The sequence below is a fragment of the Paramormyrops kingsleyae genome, chromosome 21 (genome assembly GCF_048594095.1).
Source record: "Paramormyrops kingsleyae isolate MSU_618 chromosome 21, PKINGS_0.4, whole genome shotgun sequence".
Classification (NCBI taxonomy): Eukaryota; Metazoa; Chordata; class Actinopteri; order Osteoglossiformes; family Mormyridae; genus Paramormyrops; species Paramormyrops kingsleyae.
The window spans coordinates 18,841,125-18,864,805 of record NC_132817.1 but is presented as its reverse complement, the minus strand read 5'-3'; the positions used below and the strand labels follow the sequence as shown (position 1 = coordinate 18,864,805).

At 41.4% G+C, this 23,681-nt stretch overlaps 3 long non-coding RNA genes across 3 annotated transcripts; 1 reads left to right on the top strand and 2 right to left on the bottom strand.

The window, feature by feature from the left end:
• Window positions 1–406: 406 nt before the first annotated feature.
• LOC140581464 (uncharacterized) lies at window positions 407–10,009 on the top strand. Its single transcript, XR_011984538.1, has 4 exons — window positions 407–557; window positions 4,814–4,870; window positions 4,965–8,013; window positions 9,774–10,009. It is a non-coding gene; the product is annotated as an uncharacterized lncRNA (long non-coding RNA).
• LOC111858786 (uncharacterized) lies at window positions 3,888–7,468 on the bottom strand. The gene is made up of 2 exons (XR_002841680.2): window positions 7,409–7,468; window positions 3,888–6,652 (listed from the first exon to the last, which is right to left on the bottom strand). It is a non-coding gene; the product is annotated as an uncharacterized lncRNA (long non-coding RNA).
• A 4,126-nt stretch (window positions 10,010–14,135) lies between the features above and the next one.
• Window positions 14,136–23,572, bottom strand: LOC140581465 (uncharacterized). The gene is made up of 3 exons (XR_011984539.1): window positions 22,400–23,572; window positions 18,076–19,394; window positions 14,136–17,722 (listed from the first exon to the last, which is right to left on the bottom strand). It is a non-coding gene; the product is annotated as an uncharacterized lncRNA (long non-coding RNA).
• Window positions 23,573–23,681: the final 109 nt, after the last annotated feature.

The following is a 23,681-nucleotide window of genomic DNA, read 5'->3' as shown; positions in this document are numbered from 1 at the left end:
TCTTAAGTGTCTGCCACAGTCCAGCTTTCTCAGGAAATTTTTACAGGCAACCGATAAATGTTATATAGTATTTGTCACCATATCACAAGACTAAAAAATAAATGCAATTCTACAAATTGTATTGAACAGATTCCAATATGATTTCACGTGTTTGGGAGGTTTCCTAAACAAGCTACCTTACTAGATTACAGGCCTAACAATTACCTAAAAGCATAGCATTCAAATTTAAATACAATAATTTATATACAAGCTACCAATAACTGGATTGTTATCTAAGAGCTGTTGTGTATTGGAACAACTCCGCCTTTCCGATTAATGATTGGTTGTGAGAAATGCTTCCTGAGTAGCATACATTCGCTCTCTGCTTTACTCTAGTAAATTATCTTGGCCAATCGGGGCTCAACCATCGGGGCCACGCCCACCAATTACCTCTCAGCAGACGCACCTGTGGACTTGTTAACCCAGCTATAGTCAGGTGTGAACAACTAGCAATTTACCTTAAAATCCCAATGTGGCGAAAGGCAGAGAAGAACGGCAATCTTGATTCGGGGAGTGATGTAAGGCTGTTTCTGTTAACAATTTTCTGGTTCTTTAAGAGTTAGTAGAAAACCTTAACATGAAATAGCACTTGTGTTAATTGAGACGTATACCGTTTTCAATGAATATTCCCTTTAATGGATTGCAAGTGAACTACACCACATTTTTGTTGATATTACAGTGCAATTCCCTATATTGGTATATAAGAAGGGCAAACTGGCATTGCGAGTAATTGGACCCTCGTATGGGACTCACAGAGATGGTCTCCATGGGAAATGGAGAGGGGAGATAATGTGTTGGGGAGAGCTCCAGTTCTGCCGCACGGTGAATATTTAATGAGTGGGACTGCATTTTGGAGGGGATGGGGAAGGGTAAAATGACACCTGTGGTCTCCTTGGAAACCAGTGCACCAGGGCCTCATACTTTTTACATTTACATTTTACTTATATTTAGTGGACGCTTTTGTCGAGAGTGACGTACAAGTGAGGCGAACGGCACATTGCAAACATATGTGCTGTCAAGGGGTCGACGAAGCGTAAATGCAGCTAGACTCGGCTTCTAATGAGCGCCCAGGTACAAGCAGTATGGGAGCAGGAGCTACACAACAGCTTCTAACAAAGAAGGAACCTATCAATACGATTCAAAGATCAAGGTAGGAGATTTGGCTCGACTTAACATTTGATGATTCAAAAAGGATCATACTCAGTCCATCAAATCTAACAGACCCGCAAATTACAGAATAAAGGAAAACAATAAATTATATATTATATAAAGGCCACTAGCTACGTAATCTATCTCTTTGATATTTTTTCACTAATATATCAAACCGCAGCCCTCCATTTAACGTTTATCCTTTAATTAGAGTAACCAGGATATCCATAGTCTAGAATATCCATAGGATATCCATAGTCTAGATATCCATAGTCTAGTTTGATTGTGGCTGCTGGCTAGCATCCATAAGTCAAGGTTGTCTTGCTTAACAGGCTATGCTAGTGATGGCAAAATGAAGCCGCACGAACCACTTGCTGTATTTTCTGACCCCACTAGATGGTGCTGTTTAAAAAAAGGGCTCAAAGCATGCCCCAAATCAAACCAGGAGCACCCTCTAGTGTGGTCAAAAAATACAGCAAATGGTTCATGAGGCTTCATTTGGCCATCACTAGCATAGCCTGTTAAGCAAGACAACCTTGACTTATGGATGCTAGCCAGCAGCCACAATCAAACTACTCTGTTCCTCCAGCCCCAAGCCCTCGAGCAGTTTAAGCAAAGCAGCTGCATGAAAGGCACAGGCCGCCCAACCTGTGCTATATTTTTTGTATTGCATTAGCATTTGCATTGAGGGAGCTTGACGGCCTCAAACAAACTCATTGATCAAACTCCACGACTGAGTCCAGACACGTTTCCTCATGATTCCCTTCAGCCCAAAGTGTCCTGTGCCTGAAGCAGTCCTGCGTTCGACCACAGCTGCACATTAGACCTGTGTTGCCCAATCCGGTCCTTGGGGACCCCCAACCTCTCCATGTTTTTGCACCCTCCAAATTCCCTACCAGACAGTCCACATTTTTGCTCCCTCCCAGGTCCCGGTAGCAAAAACGTGTGGGTCCCCAAGGACCAGATTGGGAAACACTGCGCTAGACATTTGAAAGCTCTTTCTGAGAAGGGTCAGTCACTTTAGTCAGTGTTTTTAATATAGCACAGAGTAACCTGTGTTCACAGCACGGATTGTAGTTGCATCTCAGTCACAGTTCATCTCACGGAGTAACCCATACAAACACACTAAGACAGGAAATCACATTTCTCTTGGCATTCCTGTCCCATTCATCATGCATATGCAGCTGTGACTTTTTTGAAGGAGATAAATGTCTAAAAAGTGAGAATAAATCCCTTATCCTGTGAGGGTACTGCGGGTATAAAATGCATATATTTAAATTTTTGTTCCAATGTGCAAAGGTTTATTACGTATTTAAATCATTCACAGCCTGGTGCAATCCCTAACATCCTTCTTGTAACAATAATAGGTAATTATTTTGGTTTCTTTTCTGTCCAGTGTATAAATGTTTGACACCTCAATCACTGCTCTCTACAATGCAGTATATTATACCTGTTCAGTTTCACAAGGTAATACTTCCCATGCTATTAATCTGAGCAGTAATGTGCTTAAATGTCGCTCCTCTACATGTTAAAGATACTCCCTGATTGTCTCGCATAAGCCTTTGAATCACAAAGACACGATAACATTACAGTGGAGGATCTCTGCCGCTGGAAAGGGATGTGTCTGGAAATTCCTGTGATTTATCCCAGATATGGTCAGAGAATAGTGCCCGATTGCAGCTTAGGAATTTCCTCAGATTAAACCTTTCCCTCCCTCGCCCTAACTGCCAAGAAATGAGTGCATTATTCCTCCCGTGTAACATCTCCAGTTACATGAAACCAGATGCTCCTTCTGTAGGTTTCACACATACTTTCAGAACTGTGAGAATTGTCTGGGCTCTCAATGAGCTACCACACCGAGAATAAAAAAAAAGGGGTGTATGTTTGCTGGTGTAGACGTAAGGGAGGGGGCCCTTTAAATGACAGCCACGACCTCATCGTGAGCCACAAATGAACCTTTCCATAATGCATCCATCATACGCCAACCATGGATCCACACTGTAGATATTGAAATTGACAGATGTTGCTGGGTTTTTTTTACATAGATCTAAATCATCTAAACAACCTCACATCTACCGCCACAAGTCCCAGCTGCTCTTCTGATTAAATGTTAAATGGGAATTGCTTTATTCAATATATAGGGTATGGATGAAAAAATTGATGTCATTTTCCTGGAGGAATAGCAGTTCTGTGATGTGGGAGACCTAGAATGTTCCTGTTCCATTATATACTTTACACAGACACATTCACTCACTGGTCTATGCTGTTCCAAGACAATTATCCATAGATAATTATAACCTCTTTTCAGTGCATTCTCAAACAACCTCTTTTAAGACAAAGTTTTCACAAAGGACATTTGTTGTGCTTTGAAACCTGAAAAGCCACAATCAGATCTTGCTTGATATTGGAAAAAAGGGGCAGTAGCTTTAGAATCTTAATGCTATTCACTCTGAAGTCAGTGAACTGCCTGTAAAAGGCAACTGAGATTGCTAAATATACACAGCGGTTATGAATTTTAAATGGGAGTACAAGGAGACTTTAAATAATTGAAAACACGCAAAACGATCAATAACAACTTCCCATTTATTATTGATTCACCATAACACAAATATCCCTGCACTTTTGGAGAGATGCAGAATCTGGATGAGCATGTAAGACACTGCACTGCCGATTGAGTAAGTTTTGGTTCACACGAGCAGTTTCATCCAATGCAATTTAATAGAGAAGCATAATTACATATACTGTATTGAGTGACAAAAGAAAAAATTCAAAGACGCAAAGGCAAGTGAATATTAAGTTTGTAGGATGTTGTTGCAACTTATAATTATACAAATTGCTTGTTAATAAAAAATTGACAGGCACTACCTTGACATAGTTCATCTGGTTGCTAGGTGATCGGTTACACCTGTGTGAATTTGTGAATCTATCTCACTGAACACGAATCACACTATAATCTACAATAACTCAGGAGTTTATTTAGTGGTACAGTCTTTTATAAAAGAGTTGGTAGCAAAATAATGCAAGGAAGTCGCACCCAATTTTAAGGAAAACCTATTTAAATGGAATACCTTTCTGTGAAAACTTTTTAATCAGATTGAAATATACAAAGAAACACTATGAATAAAAACTTACATATTACATATTTTGCTTGAAACAAAGACTCACTATCACTTCAAAGACACAGTTGTTACACCATAAAACTGTTACACTATATAACAATTACACTATATAATTTATACATGTTCTGTAAAGCTCAGATCAATGGTGATCTTTTTTATTGAGCTGCGTTTAAGAAATCACATCTCATTCTTGTGTTTTGTTCAATCAAGCAGTTTCTACAGAGACCTTTCGGGGGGGGGGGGGGGAATTAAAAACAGTTCCTTTTATGGTGTAGCCAAAGAAAAAGTTGCACTTCCTGACTGTTGGCTCAAGATATGCGCTGTGGTGTTTTTCCACTCTGGTTCGTTCTTTTGTTATCTTCCCGCTCCCTTAGGTGTTTGGTGTTTTTTTTCCTGCAGCAAAGGAACCAGAAGGACCTGCCCATACTGAGAGTGACATGGGGGGGGGGGGGGCTTGTCCCATCAAGCCAAGGCTTCATCTTTCCCTCTCACTCCTACTCTAACAGGAAATGAGCCAGGATCGTAGCGAATGGCCATCCGCCGTGGAGTCATGTGCCAAATGAGTATCCTTTGAGAATTTTGTTTGTTTCTGCCTGCAACTGTTCATTAAAAATCTGTGCAAAGGCCAGCATTTCCCATAACCTGGAGCAAAATCAGTGGGAAACCTTTTTTCAGCCCAACAGTAAAGAATTCTATTGTGTGAAAGCAGAATATGTTACTGCTTCATGCTCTAATATAATATAAAATACTCCGCTCTGTATCCTTTTTTGGAAAAGAAGCACATTAGGAGGAACTTACATTTCCTAAGGATCTCCTAATGTCAGTCGTAAATCAGCAGAGGAACGTTTTCACTGCCTAGAAGCGTTTCTACCTGTCGTAACATATTGAAAAAATGTGCATGAAACATCAGTCACGGTGTAACGTTATGCATAATTCAAAGACCTTATCTCTGAGGAAGATAGGTCTGGCAAATTCATAAGTGTCCGTACGACTGCCTCTGTGCTGTAAGTGAGATTTAGCTCCTGTAATAATATCATTCAAATCTTTGCAGAACAATGTCTACCCATTAAAATGGCCAACAGAAGCTCTCCACTAACTATACCAGCCCCTCTCCTCGTTGTCAGCCTTCCAGAGATCTCTGGGAAATGTCAGTGAGCTACTAATTGGGTCCCTGTAAAGAACACAGCCACAGAATGTTCTAGCATGTATCCAGTGCAGAGTTCCTCACACTAATCTGATCTCTCCAAGCATGCAGTGTACATTCTCCAGTGTTCTGAGACACTGTACATGAACCTGAAAAACAAAGTTTCACTTTGTCTTGAGAATTCCAAGTTGTATCTGTGTACTTGTCTACCCTCAGCACTTCAAAAAAAAAAAAAAAACAGGAAATGTTAAACAAAGAACTGATATCCAAAAGCCTAGCCAAAAAAAAAACCATGGTACCATCAACTTGTGGTGATACCATCAGCCTATGCCATGAGGGACAATGCAGCACGATACCTACTCTGCCCCGCCACTTTCTCTGCAGAGTTGGAAAAAGAAAAGTACCCTCAGATGTAACATTTTCATTTGGAGGTTTCTGCTGGTTCATTTCTTGCTTAGTGCTTGCAGATCATTATCTCAATTAAGCCAGAGTTACATAAATGAATAAGCCAACCAATGCAGTAGTTCATTATTCAGTGAATACATTACAAAGACCCATGGTGATCTAAACTATTTGTAGAATAAGGGTGTCTTTGAATGTGATAATTGTACATTTTCAGAACGTAAAAAAATGACTGACGCAGGAACAGGACGTGTATGGGCATGAGACTGCATCTTAAATTCCTCCCACAAACATCTGTGAATATGAGACTTCGTTTTTTTTTTTTTACATTTTTACAAGTAGTGTGGTCTCTCCTCTAGTATCTCGTCATTACTGTCCTTAATGATTTTTCTCCCTTTGTTTTACTAAGACAAGGAATTGTATACTTTTGTCTGTAATTCATTTTACGTTGCTACTTTTTACAAGTTTTAGAATAGAAGTGATATATGCTTTTATTTTATGTTTTTCCAACGTAGTGTATAATGAGGTTTTAAAAAAAGAATTAAAGTATCTTTCTTTTAACTGATTTTTCTTTCAAACCTTTGCATTACATAAGAAAAAATGGACTCAAAAGAAAACTATTCGGGAACTGCCTGATATAATGGCCGAAACATCAGTATAGGAGGCTGAATCCCGATCCTGGCGGCGTCCCGTGTCCGTATCTTATCTGCAGCTTGGAGCCCTGTAGTCGGATTTCAGCCTCGCTGTCTCCTCCTTGGTCCGCCATTTCGCAAAGCCGACAGAACGCCATTCGCGGGTCCTGTCATGGAGGAACAACAAATGGTCTTTGTTACAGTGTTAACGTGCAGGCATAAATGGCGTAAGTCTGCCTGTGCTCTTTTCAGACGGTGGCGCCATTAGCGATTATGACAACGAATGAAACTCCATTTTGTATATGAAGGTTAAATTCTGTCGCATGAAAAGCAGAATGTTTTACAATCTTCTACGATTATTCAAATTGCATTATAAATTTAATATAACAAAATCTGATTCTGATTATATATTTTATCTGTAAAGGTTAAATCAACATTTCCTGGTATTTTGATGCACAAGCGCAGTTTACAAGTTTTTAAAACGGGTTTTAATTTTATTTTCATTTTTCCTCCCAGTACATTTAATTTACCCCAGTGTATATTTTAAATACAACATGCCCGCCAGGAAGAAATTAAACATTTGTTACCAAACTGAAAGGAATACTTTATGCAAAGATGCATTTATGTTTAAGATGTTTGATCGTTTTCACTACAGAATTGCATGGTATGAAAGAAAAAAGCTTTTTGTTACTAACAGTTAGGCTACTTGTCATTTTAAGGAAGTGTAATCTAAAAGTGCCTAATTTAAAAGCAGTTAACGAGCAGAGTAAAGTCGCGGAGTGTTAAAATGATGTCTCCAAAATGTACTTCTATTATTTTCAAACTAAAGCGGTAGAGATAAATCCCGGGCTTTCCAGCCGTAGCGGAACAAGTCTGATGAGATACGGTCGATGATAAAACACTGTTTAAGCTCGAAAGCATACCCTTGCACCTCGGAAAAGTAGGATACGCTGCACGTCTTTCGCCCAAATCCTGCAAACATATACGATCTGTCTATAGTCTATTACATACGTACAAGCAACATTATATCTTAATTCTCGCTTTACCGTAAATCATTAATCAATACTGTGTTAACCTGAAATTGCGTATGCTCATAATAAACGTAACTGGAGTCTTCATGTTCTACATTGTAACGCTTAGAAGGCAATTTGTTTGCGCTGTTATGTTAAAACGTATCAAAGTTGAACGAATGTAGTCGTATCACCACCATATACCGAGAAAAAAAGCAGAACTTGCAGTCGGAGTGGGGGAATTTTATGTTGTTGTTTTTTTTTGCTGCGTAAGCATGCGTCAATAGCGGGGAAGATTGTTTATTTGCTTGGCTAACAGGAGTGGATTAACAATATATGTGACTTTGAAAAGCACAAGGCTGTGGTTGCATCTGCAAATATGTATTTTTTTATTTTTTAAAAGCAGATGGTAGTAGCGGAAAAAAATGCAGAGTATTGTGCATTGGGGTCAGGAGGCAGCGCTTCGGAAACGCCTCCTATTGGTCGGAAAAGACGGCCACTTGTCACGCGCCAACCAGGTAAATTATAAGTGCTGCTGATCCCCGAGGACTGACGACTTCTAAATAGGCTACCTAAAAACACTATTTAGAATTTGCCAAAATGCTTCTTTCCCTTTTATACGCTATTATCCCGAAAGAACAACAATCCATATATCGACGGTACAGTTTTATTACATCATAACGTGTTTGAAACCCGAATAAATGCGATTTTCTTAATTAGGTTGAAACTGGGAAAAAATCGCGGTCGATGTTTATTCGTTAATTTGACAGTAATTAATCGAGCTCGGCGTTGCACAGACATTGAGATCCCTCGTCATGTTCTCTAAGCTGTAACGAAATCTCGGGTAAAAGATCCTAACTTTCGTTGTTAAAAACGATAATATTGCTCCTATATTTGTCTTAGATATTTCATTCTACTGCAGATTCACCTTACGTGACATTTACTTGCGAAATGTTAAAACGAATGTGTCTTTGTAGCAAGGGCGTACAATCCAACTTTATGTCGCTAGATATTCAGTTGTATTTCCCTTCTTTAACGTTAGGTGGATTCATGAGTTGCTCAACAATGAACTGATAAGGCTTCAGTGGACTTTAGTCAAATATTTTGCTTATCATGTACTTCTTATTTACTCGTCTCATAGACTTTTAATCTGAATTTCTAATTTGAATATGAGGTTTGATTTAAGGTATCATCGAAATTAAAGGCATGACACAATGACTAAGGCCAGCCTAAGAATACCTGTAATTGAATTCCCTTGCGTATGGTCTCGGGACTTGAACACCACTCAGGGCTCGATCTGCCTTTTCAGCGGGGCGTATTATTATTTCTTCGCAAAAACATGACGCACGCCTGATCTTATTTTGAGATAAATTGCCCAAGAAATGAAGCAGCAGCACTATATGGCAGCAAAGAAAGTTAGGCAGCTATAGAAGACACCTGGTGTTATAAACACACTAGTTCTAAAAACATTATATAAAAAGTCTAAAAATAAATACGGATCTGTTTCAAACTTTGCAGACATGTTGTATGAGTGACATACTGGAAGTGATCATATATTGTCAGATAGCCCCAAAACTGAAACAGTGCCACATAGTGATAGCAAAAAAGTGAAATTTATGACACTTGATCCCTTTATCACAACTCAAAAAGTATTTGACAGATCTTTTTCCATGTTCAAGCAAAGAGAGAGGTGACTAAGATGCTTGACCATGTGAACATAAAAAATTTAAATTGAAAATATTACTCTAGTTGATCTTTGATTGATCTTATTACTGCTTCACAAAACCATTATATCAATGAAAATCTACTGTCAGGATCCATCCCTGCCGTGTCCGTTCCCCTCTTTGGTCAGCTGGTGGCGCCGGCCATCCCATTTGTGTTCCCCCAGTCCTGCGCGCTTCACAGGTCCTAGTGTGCTCCCCTCTTCCCCGTGTAGCTGTTTGAGCTGAGAACCAGGCCCCCCTACCATCATGAGTTCTTTAGATATTTTTGTTAGATTCTGATTTGTTATTTGTTAGAACCTTTGAATTTCTTTGTCACCTTGGTAATTGTTCTCATATTTCAACTTAGGCCTTGGCTCTTGTGTCTTTGGTTCTAGTTTACCCTACCTGTGTCTAGTTTAGTTATTATGTTCTGCGTACCTATGTTACCAGTATCTCTTAACATTTGAATCTGAACTGATTCTGATTACTACCCTCACCTGTATCTTGTGTCGGTAGTTTTCAGTGATTGGTTAACTGGTTATAGCCCACACCTGTTTCCCCACCCCCCCCCACAGGCTGCACTTGAATCCCAAGCTTCACTCTCAATTGTGTGTATGTCTCAAAAGGAGAACAATCAACCACGTTTAACCATTAAGAATGTACCATCAGGCAAGTCGGACACCTTGTTCCCCAATATTCCTTGTTGGTTTGTGGGCAGGGAATTGGCATCCTCTACGTGAAAGAGCCAAGAGTTAAAGGCACTTTTTATGTTTATTGAAATTTGTTCAAACTATAAATAAATAAATTGTGTAAAAAAAAAAAAAAAGTGTTTTATATTGTTATTTATTAAAAATTAATCTTTAACATTTATTTCACTATCACATTCAGCATTTTTTACTTTTACTCTTCTACTTGTGACAGGATTAATTTTCAGTTACATTTCCTCTTAACAATTTGGGAATCAACCTATTTAAAAATGAATGCCACACATTTACAAAGTGAAATGTCTCAATATCCTCTAACCTAAGCCCAAATAAGCAGTTGGAAGATGGATGGATGGAAGGATGGTCCCAACATTTTCAGAATTTTACAAGGAACTCTTTCCAGTTAAATGCAGTCATTCAAAAATATGTTATCATTGCAGTATCTGCAATATATTCCTTCGTACCTTAGTTTGCCATGTAGCCTGGTCAGTAAGCCTGCTTACATTATCTCTGCTATGTCGATCAGAAAACACTAGATGGCAGTAAGTCTCTTTAATAAATATTTTTGCACAATTTGTCCTTGTAGAAATGCCATTTTTTGCCTAGATGGAAAAACATAATTTATAATCAGTGCATTCATAATTTTATTAACAGTGGTGTAAAAACAAATTTTTATTAAAATATTCTAATAGGAATAATATGAAAATACTGAAAATGTTAATTTGGAAGTTTCTAAACAATGCATTTGGCTTAAAAAAACACCTTGCTATCAAAATCGTTCTTGGCAGCATTTATACTTATTAATTCTTAATTGTCAGTCATTTTCAGTATGTATAATAATTATCATCAGAATGTATAATAATTATCATCAGAGGCTTATGAACAGAATCAGGGCCCCCTACTCTTTTCCATGATATAGTAGTTGTCAGCGGTAAAGGCTGTCGACTGGGGAGGGGGGTTAACATTTTATTAAACATGGTTGATTGAGCCCCCTTTGTAACAGAGGCCCTTGGGCTTCAGGGTGGGTAAACCCTATATTAACCTATATGAAGAACTGGTCACTGTGGCTGTACTTGTCAGCAGCAAAGAGTGAAAACACTAATCCAGACATACTAACTGTATGATTAAGATATACTTCGAGTATTTAAAGTTTAACTTCACCGAGACCTGTGTGACTGTGCTGCCCCTGATGCATTCGGTCAGAAAGAGGAGATGTTTCTTTAACATCTAAAAAATTTATGTGAGTTCCGTTTTTTTGAAGGCACTTTGTAGGACCTTCTGGTCAGTGGAATTAATGAAATGCATGGTGTAAGTTCTGCTTGTGGAAGCAGCCTGCCTGTGTATTTGCAGTCTAAATTTGGCTTGGATGCTAAAAACAGCACGGTGACATCACTGCTGACTTTTTCCCCAAAAACGAAACACAATACAATAAAAATGTATTCTGTTGATTTCAGACCCTTGCACATTTCTGTTGCTTATAAGGTGAAATGATCTGTTTTGTAGCTTTTTTTTATTATTTATTGTTATGCACAATAGATAAATACAGAAAATGTAACAAATTCTAATCACTAGTCAGAGCTTCACCAAGAAATTTTTCTCTCAACGAGCTGAGAAAGTGATCTATAGTGACACAGGAAATCCCCTCTGCAAGTAATTCTACATTTTTTCTTACTATCAGTACACAAGCTAAATCATAGTTCTGTTTAGCAGTAATGTGACACTGTACTGACGTTGATCTAAAGTAATTACGCTTGGCCAAGCCTAAAGCCTAACGCGATTAATTATGCTGTCAGACACTTAATGAAACAGCAGAACAAAAGAAACTGTATATTTATTTGTCGAAGAGTTGTTCAATAAATGAGCACATTAAACCTTATACTTTTGTTTGATTTTTTTTGGGTGTAACCGTTCAAGCCCAGCAGGAAGAACCTGTAACATATTTTAGAGTTTGTTCAGAAATCGTAACAGCATGTAACGCAGTGCGCGCAGCGATTGCAGTGATCGCCATGGGAGTGTCTTGCAAAACCAGTGCTGTTGATTGCAATGCTGTCGTGCATGTTCTCTCTGTCTGGCGCCTGTTGAATGTTCCAACAGTGTCTAAAGCCTTGTGGCCCCAATGCACAGATGTATTTGGTACCAGCTGCAAGACATTTCTATGCACATTTCAATGGGGCTTACCGAGGGAGGAGGATGGTTAAGGACTTGTAATAGAATGAAAGTTGCCGTTTCAGGTCATGGGTCGCTCACTGAGGTGATTCGATGAGTAATGGCAAGCCAATCAGATTTTTACTCATGTTGCGGTGACCTTCTGTAGGTGATTGGAGAAATTAGGCTTCAGGATCCACTGTGGGTGGGATTATCTTGTGCTGTCGCTCTCTAAGTTGTTTATCCTACTTCTCATTGGTTACTTTGGTTAAACCAGTCTGTGACTAATAGAGCGTGATAATCTAACCCAACACAGGCTTACAACCCTCATCTCTCCCATCAGCACCTTCTGTAGTCTTGGCTGCACCCTGGAACCATGCCATAGGACTGCATAACACAGCACGCAGTTTGGGCTGCTTCTGTCAAGGTGTTTATAAGCCTGCAGGGCAAGAATAAGGAACATCATGGCTTTTGAAAGATATGACCTCATATTAGTGTGACAACTGTGCTGCCTCGTTCTCGAGGCTGAGGACTTAGCTTCATGACCTAAACCAACTGTGCTGCCTCGTTCTCGAGGCTGAGGGCTTAGCTTCATGACCTAAACCAATTGTGCTGCCTCTTTGTCCATTATTACAAAAGGCCCTATTGTGACTGTTCGCACAGATTGATCATTGTTGGACTGTGGCAGAACAATGTCCCATGGGTTTATTTTTATGCTTAAGGTGGCAGAGTTAAATGCTGATTACCAGCTACTTATTTCAAAACCTATCTTGTCACACAAGATGTCACTGTCACACACATTAATTGTGTTATCCCATGCCTTCCATGTTTGAAATGACTTTCTGTCCTTTTTTGTAATTGCTCGGGCATGACCGGTTTAACAATAAGCGGTAAGAATGGTGGCATGTTTTACTTCATAACGAAATTAACCCTACAGATACCCTGATTTTACTCATAGAAAGCTGATGCTCAAGGCAGTAGTTGTGGCTGACTGGTTTCTTATAAATGATCCATTCAGGGCTTCAGCGATTCAGGGCCTTTCCTGGGAAGGACGAGATGTAAGGGGGATGCCGTCCAGCAGGGGGCAGCGGTCTGTCACGACACACTCACATATTAGTACTGTTTAATAGGGATATGAGCATGTTTGTCACAGTCGGCACAGGGAACATGCAGCTCCCACATTCTGAGAGCTGGGTCTGATTTGAACTAGCAACACTGGAGTTTATCCACTAGGGGCACTGTGCTGGCCTACATTTATTCAGCTATATATGAAAAGGGCTCTATTAAGCATTTCTGGCTTTTACCTTTCCGTTAGTGTGTTATATAGTGTTATGTGCATGTAAACAGTCCAAACACACCAAAGCGAGTAACTATCACCACAGAAACTCCTCTTCTCTCATCTGCCTGAAACACCTTGTTGGAATTCCTGTTCTTACTTATGTGACATAGTGAGGTCACGTCGTAATACAATCCTTATTGGCTGTCAGTCCTTATTGGCTGTCAGTCAAGGATCTGTCTGCGGTCTGCAAGACAGGGGGCGGAACGTGTATGACAAGCTGACCAAACGGGCAAGCTGACCAATCAGAGCACATTAGGCTCATGGGGGGTGGGACTTAAAGTTACACAGAGTGAATAGAGATGTACAGTATGGGAAAAATAATGTGCTACATCATTAATGCATGTAAATCTATTCTAGTTGATCCCAAAAATAAAATTATGAGCAGTGAAAATGAGAATAATAGAACCTCTTTAAACCATAATTACCATGCAGTGAATATACCTGATATACTGTATCATTTATGGTTATAAATATATTTCCATAGTATTTGTCGTGAGGCTTCACCTCAAACTCATATGCAAAGACCCCCTAACAAATGGTGTTGTACCTAATAGAACTAGCTTTTCGCATAGGGTGGCCTGGAGATTGAATGGTGTGTTGCTGAACCGGCCACTAGAGGACGTTAGAGGGTTGAGAATAGCAGCCTCTGAAAAGTGGTACTTTCCCCGTGTGCGTATATGTGTGACTGTGTGGGTGTGCGAACAAGAAAAGAGGAAAAAGCAACAGGTTTTAGCAACCGCAGGCCAAACTGTATGTAAAGAAGATATGAGGAAGTTTACTGAACAGCTCTCTGTGGCCCGTATAGCAAGTGGAAAGGGAGTATTGCTTCTCAGCTATGGAAAATTTTAATTTTATCTCTTTTATAATAGATTTTAATGTTATTGGCACCTTGCATCATTTTGGAGAGTTCCAGCTCTTTTCGTTTGACTCACATTAACGTTCATGTATCTCAGTGAGCATTCTGAAGCCGCTTTCCTCCTGGCAGGGCAGACGAGTCCAACAGGAAGTGGGCAGGCCTCACACTTCCTGTCTGGGTTTATCTGAATAGTCACGGTGTAAACGAGGCTGTGGTGGAGCCGCTCCCTCGGTTCTCTCCAACCCTCTGACCTTTAAATCTCCTGTGGCCTCAGTTCTGTCCATTCAGGATGTCAACACACAACCTTATTGAAAGATCAGCACGTGTCTGAGGGGCTTTGAGAAGAACTTTCCCCTTTGAAGGGCCTTCAGGGATGGTTCTTCAGGGATGGTTCTTCCCTTGGTTCCCTGTGAATGACACTTGCACAAAGGGCTCAACAAAGTAAATTCATTGTCAGTCACACGGAAGTTATATTTCAGATGTTAAATCAAAGGGCATGATTCTCAATTAGAAACCTGGATTTGGTTTCACGGTTTTTGAACGAAATCTCTCTCCATTCTGCTTTGATCCATCCTTATGATTCATCTGAATGGATTTACCATGTTACTCGACCATTAAATTACTCATGATCTACAACCTTTACTTCCTAAAAAGTTTTTGCGATGGTGACACAAAACTGCTCATGGGAGTTTTACTTACACAAAAAATGTTCTGAGGCCAAGACATCTGATTGGTCGGTCCTGCCTCCTCTAGTTACTTGGACCCACCTCCTCTACAATCTGATTGGTTATCTCTCTGAACCAATCATGTTTCGCGCTGCCCTCTGAACATTTTTGTGTAAGTATAACTCCCATGAGGCACAAAACTACATTGTTGATCTTACAATCCGTTAAGCTAGATGGGTGCGTAACAGAGGCTTGCAGAGCTGTTATCTATCTTGCAGCAGGAGGGTTAGTCTATAAACTATTAGTCTAAGGGTGAGGATTTATGAATTTCTCTAACTGTCAAACTGTTGCACCAGAAGTCCTGTTATGTCATAGGGTGGTATTAACTTCCTTTATTGCATGCATGTATGTTCGGATGAGTATGGGAAATTGAAAGTTTCTAAAATTACCTTGGGTAAAAGCATCTGATGAGAAAATGATGTCATTACACTTAATATTTGTACCCTAGGGTGATAGAAAGTAGAATGCTTGCTTTCTAAAATCGAAAACAGATACACTGAGTTCTCACTTTCACAAGCTGCTCGTGCTCACGCCTAAAAAAATGTGGGCAAGGTCTACAAGTGTGGACAAGCAGCTGAGGCAACCTGAAAGGTCACCGTCAGACCTGCCGGTTTGCTTTGACAGCCAGCGACAGCATGGCCCTGCCCCCCCGAAGCACTTTGAAACAGCCAATCAAACGCCTCCAGGAAGTTTTTCGACCCAGGCTGTACGGCGATGTCCACACTTCCTGTCTGATACAGCCCACTATACTTTATCTCACACGTGTTTCTTTCCAAGACTGATGCCTTTAATTTGGCCATAAAGTATAAACATATTGAGAGAGAGTCAAAAAAACAAGTAGCAGGATTGATTCAATAACATTAAATCAGACGGCTAGTTTATTTGATTTAGAGCTGAGGAGGGGCTTCGTATTATAAATATCTCGACTGAATAAAAGGCCGTGATAAATGGCATTTCTTTTATGGAGGCTTTCACAGGAACAGATGATAACCAGAGCTGCAATAAGAGGATACAGAATCTGCTCTTTTTTTAGTTCTGCGCCACTGTATATTATGAAAAACATCTGGATCTGAAGATTTGTGGGCGCCCTGCCCCAAATGTTTATGGTAAACAGAACACAGCATCGTTTTCAAAGCATTGCCGTAGTTTGCTACTCAGCTGATGATGATGATGATGATGATTATGTAGTGTTTTACCCCAGTTTCCACCCCCAACCCCATCATTAATGTAAGAGCAGAAAACCTCAGAGCAGATTTGTCGGTTACCTCGCAGGTATCTGGGTTGGGTGTCTGTTAAGAGTTAACACAACCAGTTAATCAACACCAGGCCCCATTAGTAGGGTTGCGTGGGCTGTTCAAAGTGCATTTCAAATAAATCAGACTGGCACAAGTCAGTTCCCTGTGTGGTGTTGCATGCAGGCTAAATAAGCACGTTTCTAAATGGAGGAACAAGGCCAGCATATAGGACCCTCCCTAGATAAAGCAAGAGCATCTATGTTTAATCATTGATAGTGGGTCCTGGGAGCGAGACCTGCACAAGTTCTGAGAAGGCACCTTGGGCACATTGATCTCCACTTCTGAAAGATAGCAGCAAAAACTGCTTGGTTTCTCTGTCTGATTTCATGCAGGTTCTGCTGGTGCGCTTGCACACTTTTAGCGAATGCTAAAGGTTTTGTTGCTATCGGCACAGCTTTCTGTAGGACATCCCAGCCGAGTCCCACAACTATATCAAGTACCATATCTGTCCCTCTCAGCCACTTACCACAGATTAATGGTACCATGTCAAAACATATCAGAACGTCACCTGGAAAAAGATGTATTGATATGGATAAGGTAGAAATATTTTCCCTCTGTTCTAAGACTATAAACATCTTCCGAAGATGTATTGTCCCAGGAACGCATTACATTATTGATTCCGTTTTGCTGGTGGCATGTTTATTTCACCCCAGGTGGGCCCACCACCCGCAAGGGGAATGTCAGGGGTTCGGTGCTTTGTGGATCGGGTGGCGGCCAAGGGAGGCCATGGCGGTCCAATCCCCGGCTGACAAATCTGGCTTTCGGGACATGGAATGTCACCTCTCTGCTGGGGAAGGAGCCTGAGCTTGTGCGTGAGGTTGAGAGGTATCGACTAGATATAGTCGGGTTCAACTCAACACATAGCTTGGGTTCTGGAACCAATCTCCTAGAGAAGGGCTGGACGCTCTTTTCTTCTGGTGTTGTGGTGGGTGAGCGACGCCGGGCTGGGGTGGGGCTACTGGTGGCCCCACAGCTCGGTGCTTTAACAACGGAGTTTACCCCAGTGAACGAGAGGGCTGTCTCCCTGCGCCTTCGGGTCAGGGATAGGTCTCTGACTGTCATCTGCGCTTATGCGCCGAATGTCTCGCTGGAGGGATTACATCTCTCGGCTGGCCTGGGAACGCCTTGGCGTCCTCCCTGAGGAACTGGTAGAGGTAGCTGGGGAGAGGGAGGTCTGTGTACCTCTCCTGAAGCTGCTACCCCCGTGACCCGAACCCCGGACAAGCGGCAGATAATGGATGGATGTTTATTTCAAGGTTGGGGTTATTGAGAATGTAAAATTCAGGGAGATGCTAGAAACGTATCATTATGCAACATGGCGATGATTATATGTTGTGTTATATTAACAACTGTTAAAATTAGCTACCTGCGAATGAGTGTGTGTCCTGCGATGGGTCGGCACCCTGTCCTGGGTTATTCCCTCCCTTTGGCCTGTATCTTCCAGGATAGGCTCTGCGACCCTGCATAGAACAAGTGGGTATAGAAGATGGATGGATGAATGGATGGATGGATGGCTATCACAAATCCATCCTGCAAGTAACTCAGTACCATACGTGAATATGTTGTTTTCATATTCATGCTCTATACTACTTATCCAGTAGAGGGTAGTAGTATTGATCATTCATGTTAGTAAACAGTGGTCCTGGTCTGAGTATTTTCACGGATCTGTGTTTTCAAGACCCTGTTTTAAACATAATTTCGTAATGTTATGCCATTACTGAGCGGGTCACTGGATGGAAGTGCCCTATCAGAAATCACTCACACAGGAAATTTCTCAATACCAAGAAGGCAAAGAACGTACTTGCTAACTTACCCCCCTGGAACAGACTTGGGACACAATCAATTATGGAACTGGTGTCATTGGCAAGGATGCAGTCGATGTGTCCTTGATATTTGGGGCGGGGCAAGAATAACATCCTTTTTACTGTCCTTGGTACTTCTGTTCTTGAGTATCAGAACTGTACTTCCTCAATGGGAGATGATGTCAGACGGTTACACGAGAACACAAGAACGGTCAAGTAGCTCACTCTCACTATCCGCACCCTTCCTGCAAGTAAACTTTCTTCCTGTTGCAAGCTCCAACGTGTGGACAGTGTTCAACACCGGGCTACAAATGCAGTGCAGTCTCCCCTGTAAAGCTGTTTGTACAGCCACCGATGTCAAGATGGCATTCAGGGAACATTCCCCAGCCATTGTACTTTACGAGAAGTTCCATTCGCCTTTTGTTCTTCAGCCTTGCCAAGCTTAACACAGATGACAGCAGTTGGGGGACATCCTGGAGTAATGTTTCAATACAGACATACAGGATGTTCCATAGGGTTCTTCTCTGTTTCCGCAGCAAGTATTCCTCTTGATTTATGAACGTTTGTAAAGGCTTCAACTTCTGTCATTCCCACTCTACATTTTCAGCCTGTGTTGTTTTGTCATGTTGCAACAATTTAACATTATATTAAGGACCTCTTGGCTCTGAGAATGCTATTATAACATAATCAGTCTTTGTTAGGAAATTTATGTCTAAATCGTATGCATTGAAATTGAATGACATCCCATCCAGGGAATGCCCAACATTCTACCTTGGGCTTTCAAAATAGACGCCAAGTTTGCTGTGACCCTGTGTCAGATCAGCAGTTATGGAAGATGGGTGGACCTATTTACTGATTCCACTTTTTATTCTAGTTTTGTAATGCACTGATGTATTATTCAGTGGGTAGCACTATTCATATGGTCTCTCCATGGTTTCTTCCTCCAAATGCTCCATTTCCTCCCCCAGTCCAGTAGTGTCTCTAGATTGCCCGTAGTGTATAAGTGTGGGCTTGAGTTATCCCCCCCTTTGTGCTTCTTTGCCTTGGGTCCTGAGATGCCTGACATATGCTTCAGGCCCCACCATGATCCTGACCTGGATAAGTGATTAGAAGTAAGATAGATGGATGGATTATGATTAAATTGAAGAAGTTCCTAGGGAGTCACTGTTTCTTATTAGTATGAACGAGCATTTATCCTGCGCCTGTAAAGTCTAGCATCTCCTCTAGGCCTCAGTTCGACCATGCCTGCCTTTATGAAAAGCCGGTTTTCTCGGACAGAAAGACCTTGACAAAGGCCTCAGAGCCTCGGACATCCATGTCAAGTGGTTCACTGTGGAAAAATAACAAGTACAAGTGTGGGGATTTAGCCAGCACTGTGCTAATCCACTGGTGTGGGCTAAACTGATTAGTGGGTAGGCCACTGTTTACACAAGACCACAATAATCAACACCAGTAATGCAAATGGTGCTGGACTGCGTGAATCCCCAGTTTCTCTGTCTGGCCACTCACTGTCAGAGCCTGTCTGGTCGGCTTTTTTCAAGACAGCTGTAGAAAAATGAATCTTTAGACAACCACACTGGGAAATAAATGCAATTTCCAGTTGTCTTGGCCTGTTAGGTTGTCTTTGGCACATTCTGGCATGTGTGGCAGTATGGAGAAGGGTAGCGAGGTTAATTCACTACAAGATAAAAGCCCAGATCCTGGGTCACATAGCTGTTCTTTGGTGTCTTTGTTGCACCTTCAACAGAATTCACTACAAACATACTATCAGTATAGGAATAACACTCAAGAAGTGGCTTTGAACTGGTCCTCTGTAATCTTAGATAATTTGCTTTCCATCTCATTGTGTTGACCGTGTACCTAACTAACAGTGGCCCTTTCAGAAACTGTTTTGCATGGTCTGTCCACCATGTGACACCAGGGCGTCACCGTCACATCACATACCTTATTTAGACATGTTTCAGTTGAGCTGTAATGTGCTTGAAATCCTTTTTTTTTTTTGAAAACCAACAGGGCTAAAAATCACGTCATTAACTGGGCCAAGTTTGTGTCTCAATTTCAGATTCCTGGCAAGTAGCCGTTTTAGCCTCGCTGTAAGAAACTGTGGTCGAGCTCGACTCTGTTTTCTTTCCCTCGGTACGTTGACAAAAGATCACAATAGGTTACTATAATCGGCTTGCGAGTGCCAATGGGCATAAGCTTTCTCCCAGTGGGAGAGGACGTGGTTTTCTCCTTGGCATGCTGGAATTAAGGGAAGTCGACAGACCGGATTAACTGGCTGGAGGAAGCTGTGTCTGCCTTGATTCTCAGTCACCAAAGTCACTGCCATTCTGCTCACTGCTCATTGGCGCCTGTGGTCCAGTCATCTACCCTCTGCTCTGTTTGTTCTGCACTGCCAAGCGTATCGAATACAATGCAACATTAGGGACGATGGCGTTATAAAACATAACATTAGGAATTTTAAGGGTTACGTAATCTTCCCTTTTTTTTAGGAACGTGGCCTGCATCCTGACACCATAAGTCACATCACATAAGATACCATCTCACCGATACCATCTCCCGGAATTGGCATCGCTACACTTTCCCTGGATACGTGTCTCACTTTAACCGGTACATGTTAATCATCAGCATCCTCACCTCCCACCTTGTTCTGATCTCACCTCTTTGGATGCTTTGCGTTAATAGAAAGACTACAATGCAAACACGTTGTAGAGGAATACGAGGGGAAAAAGTTAGCTAGGGATGCTGACTTTAGCTAGGGATGCTGACTTTAGCTAGGGATGCTGACTTTAGCTATGGATGCTGACTTTAGCTAGGGATGCTGACTTTAGCTATGGATGCTGACTTTAGCTATGGATGCTGACTTTAGCTAGGGATGCTTTCGAGCCAAAGCTGGATGTGTAGCATCTCATAACAAGGCCAATTAAGCTTTCATCTAATATCCTTATTTGTGGGAATGTATTTTAGATAAGGCCTGATCTATAAACCAAAAAAAGCTTTGTGGGGTGATACTGAGCTGTTAACAATCAAGGCAAGGCAATACTCTCCTGGAAAGGCAGTGACATCAAATGACCGTGTACTGGGAGTGTAGAGGTTCAGCTAGGGACATATCAAGGGCTGTGCATGTCATGGTGAAAGGTTCTTATCAGTTTTCAGCACAGTGGAATTTGGCTGGGCCAGGAAAGTTAGACACTGGTCCTACCAAGCATTATGGTACCAAGACATCCCTATGGAGGCCCCTGGACTCCATCCAACTCCATCTTGATGATCTATGGCTACTGTTGGTGACTTGCACTACCTCCTCGTAGCATGGGACCACCATGTGGCAGGCTGGAGAAGCCCATAGCTAATTCTCCTTTGCTCACTGTTCAGCCCAAAGCCCAAAGCACTCCAGAGTTGCCACAAATGTGAATGAGTGATAATGTGCTCCAGCGGGGTCAAATGCGCCCTGTGATTGGCTGGGAGCCACATCGCCCCCCTCGCAGGTGGTGGCTCACCAATCAGGCAAAGCTCTGCTTGTGTGTTTGTTAGGATATGGTGAGGGGGTAGGGGAGTGACATATGGTGAATGGATGGGGGAGGGGTTGCTTCACACATAAGGAGGTTGGGCAGGCAGTTGTGGGGGGGGGGGGATTTGTGATTCTTAACACCCCACTATTATGACATAAAGTATTGTTCAAATATGAATTACAGTACAGCCCATCCACAGAACAATGAACTAACAGGTATACATATAGCGTAAGAAAATGCAAGATTGAGAACAATTTGAGGTGTTTCACAAGAAGAAAAAACCCAGATGGTAACATTGCAAAATGATCATATGTGTATCCAGTTCATCATTCAGGTTTATATGAAAATGGGGCAATAGGTATTAAGGTAAGTATTGCTTTACAACTGACAGGTTAGTGGTTCAATTGCCTTGGGAGGTCCTGCTGTGCATTCCATGTAGTTATTTGTGCAGAATGACATACGTGTAAAGACCACAGATCTGGGTCAACCAATATACCTGGAGCAGTTAAAGTTAAAGGCCTTTCTGAATGGCTCAACTGTGGTGAGTATTCCACCAACCTTGGGATTTGAACCCATGACCTTCCAGAGATGGGCACAGATTTAGAACCTACTGAGGTGCACACCACATTTATGGCAGCAGCCACTAAACTCTTGAACGAAGCCCTTGTCAGGGTCTGCCCCATCAGGCTGTCATGTTACCATTTGGCCAGCAGAGGTCGCTGGCCATCTCGTAATCACCTCTTTGTTTCCAGCCTAATGTGCTAACCATCCACACCTGTCCTAAGTTTGGTCCTCATTACCTATGTATATATGTGTCTGCCCTCACCTGATTCCCCAGCTTGGTGATTGTTGCTTGTCACAGAGTCAATATCTGCTCATGTATGTACCCTCCTTTGCAAACCCCATTTTGTGGAAATCCATGTCAATGTGTGGATTGTTGCTCCTTCCCTGTTTCCGACTTGACAGCCCTTAATTGATCTAAATAAAAAACCCAAAAATATTGCAGGTTCTTTTTTTTTTAATATAACGTCTAGAAAGGAAAGGAAATGTAGTTGAATACATGTAAAATTTTCAACATAGGTAAGTATGTGAATTGTATTTGACGCCTGACAGCCAATTTGAAATTCATATGATTTTCCTAACAGGTAAAAATCATTCAGATATGATTTGGTCAGATTCATCTTGCTTCAGGTCAGAATATAGAGCTGCCATCCTTGCATTATTGATTACCTCTCTAAATTATACATGGTTTAATGTGAATCTTTTACATACGCATGGAAAAAGATTGTCTAGTTGAAAGAAAGAACATGCAAACTGGATTGGTAGAACTGCCAAGCAGCACAAAATCGGCAAACCAAATTCCTGATCTCAATCTTGCAAGGCTTAAGCAAATCATTTGATAAAGTCTTGCATTGCTGCTGCTTTGAAAGATAGCTTCCTGGACTTCCTGTAATGTTGTAATGTTGTATTTATAAATCTGTCGCCTACCTTTTGTGTTCCATAAGGAGGTGCTGTTTCACTGGCTCAGTCAGAATTTGAGCGATGCAGCAAGCCCGCCTCTGCTGCTGCTCCCGAAATGGTATGTCACAAGTGCAGAGCTGGTCCTTCTCTACATTTATGCTCTTGCTGCCAGTATTCACAGTGCAGAAACTGCTGAACTGTCCAGTGGGGTCTATTTAGGCATTACAACTGTGTGGTAAAATTGTGCAATTGACCTTTAAAATAATCTAGACTGGTCGAATGAGTAACAGATTCCCCTCTAAAGAAACCAATGAACCTGATGTTTGCACGATATTACTTTGGATCCTGCTCAAGCACTACACTTGACAATGTCTTTTATGACAAATATAGAAAGACAGAAATCCAGAAAGAAACTGGCAATTTGTTGTTGTGAAATAAATCTGAGCTTACAGCCAGTGCCGTGATGTTTTTGTGACGGAAAAAAAGTATGGAATCAAAAGACATGCAGAGGCCTGTGGGCTTGGAGTGGGGTGGGGGGGGCGGGTGACAGTGTTCCTCTACATTACAAAGATAATCACAGTGAAGGGGGTTGGATTTGCTTAATTCATTTACATGCTGTTTTAGTTCAGAATCAGTGCTACCTTTCC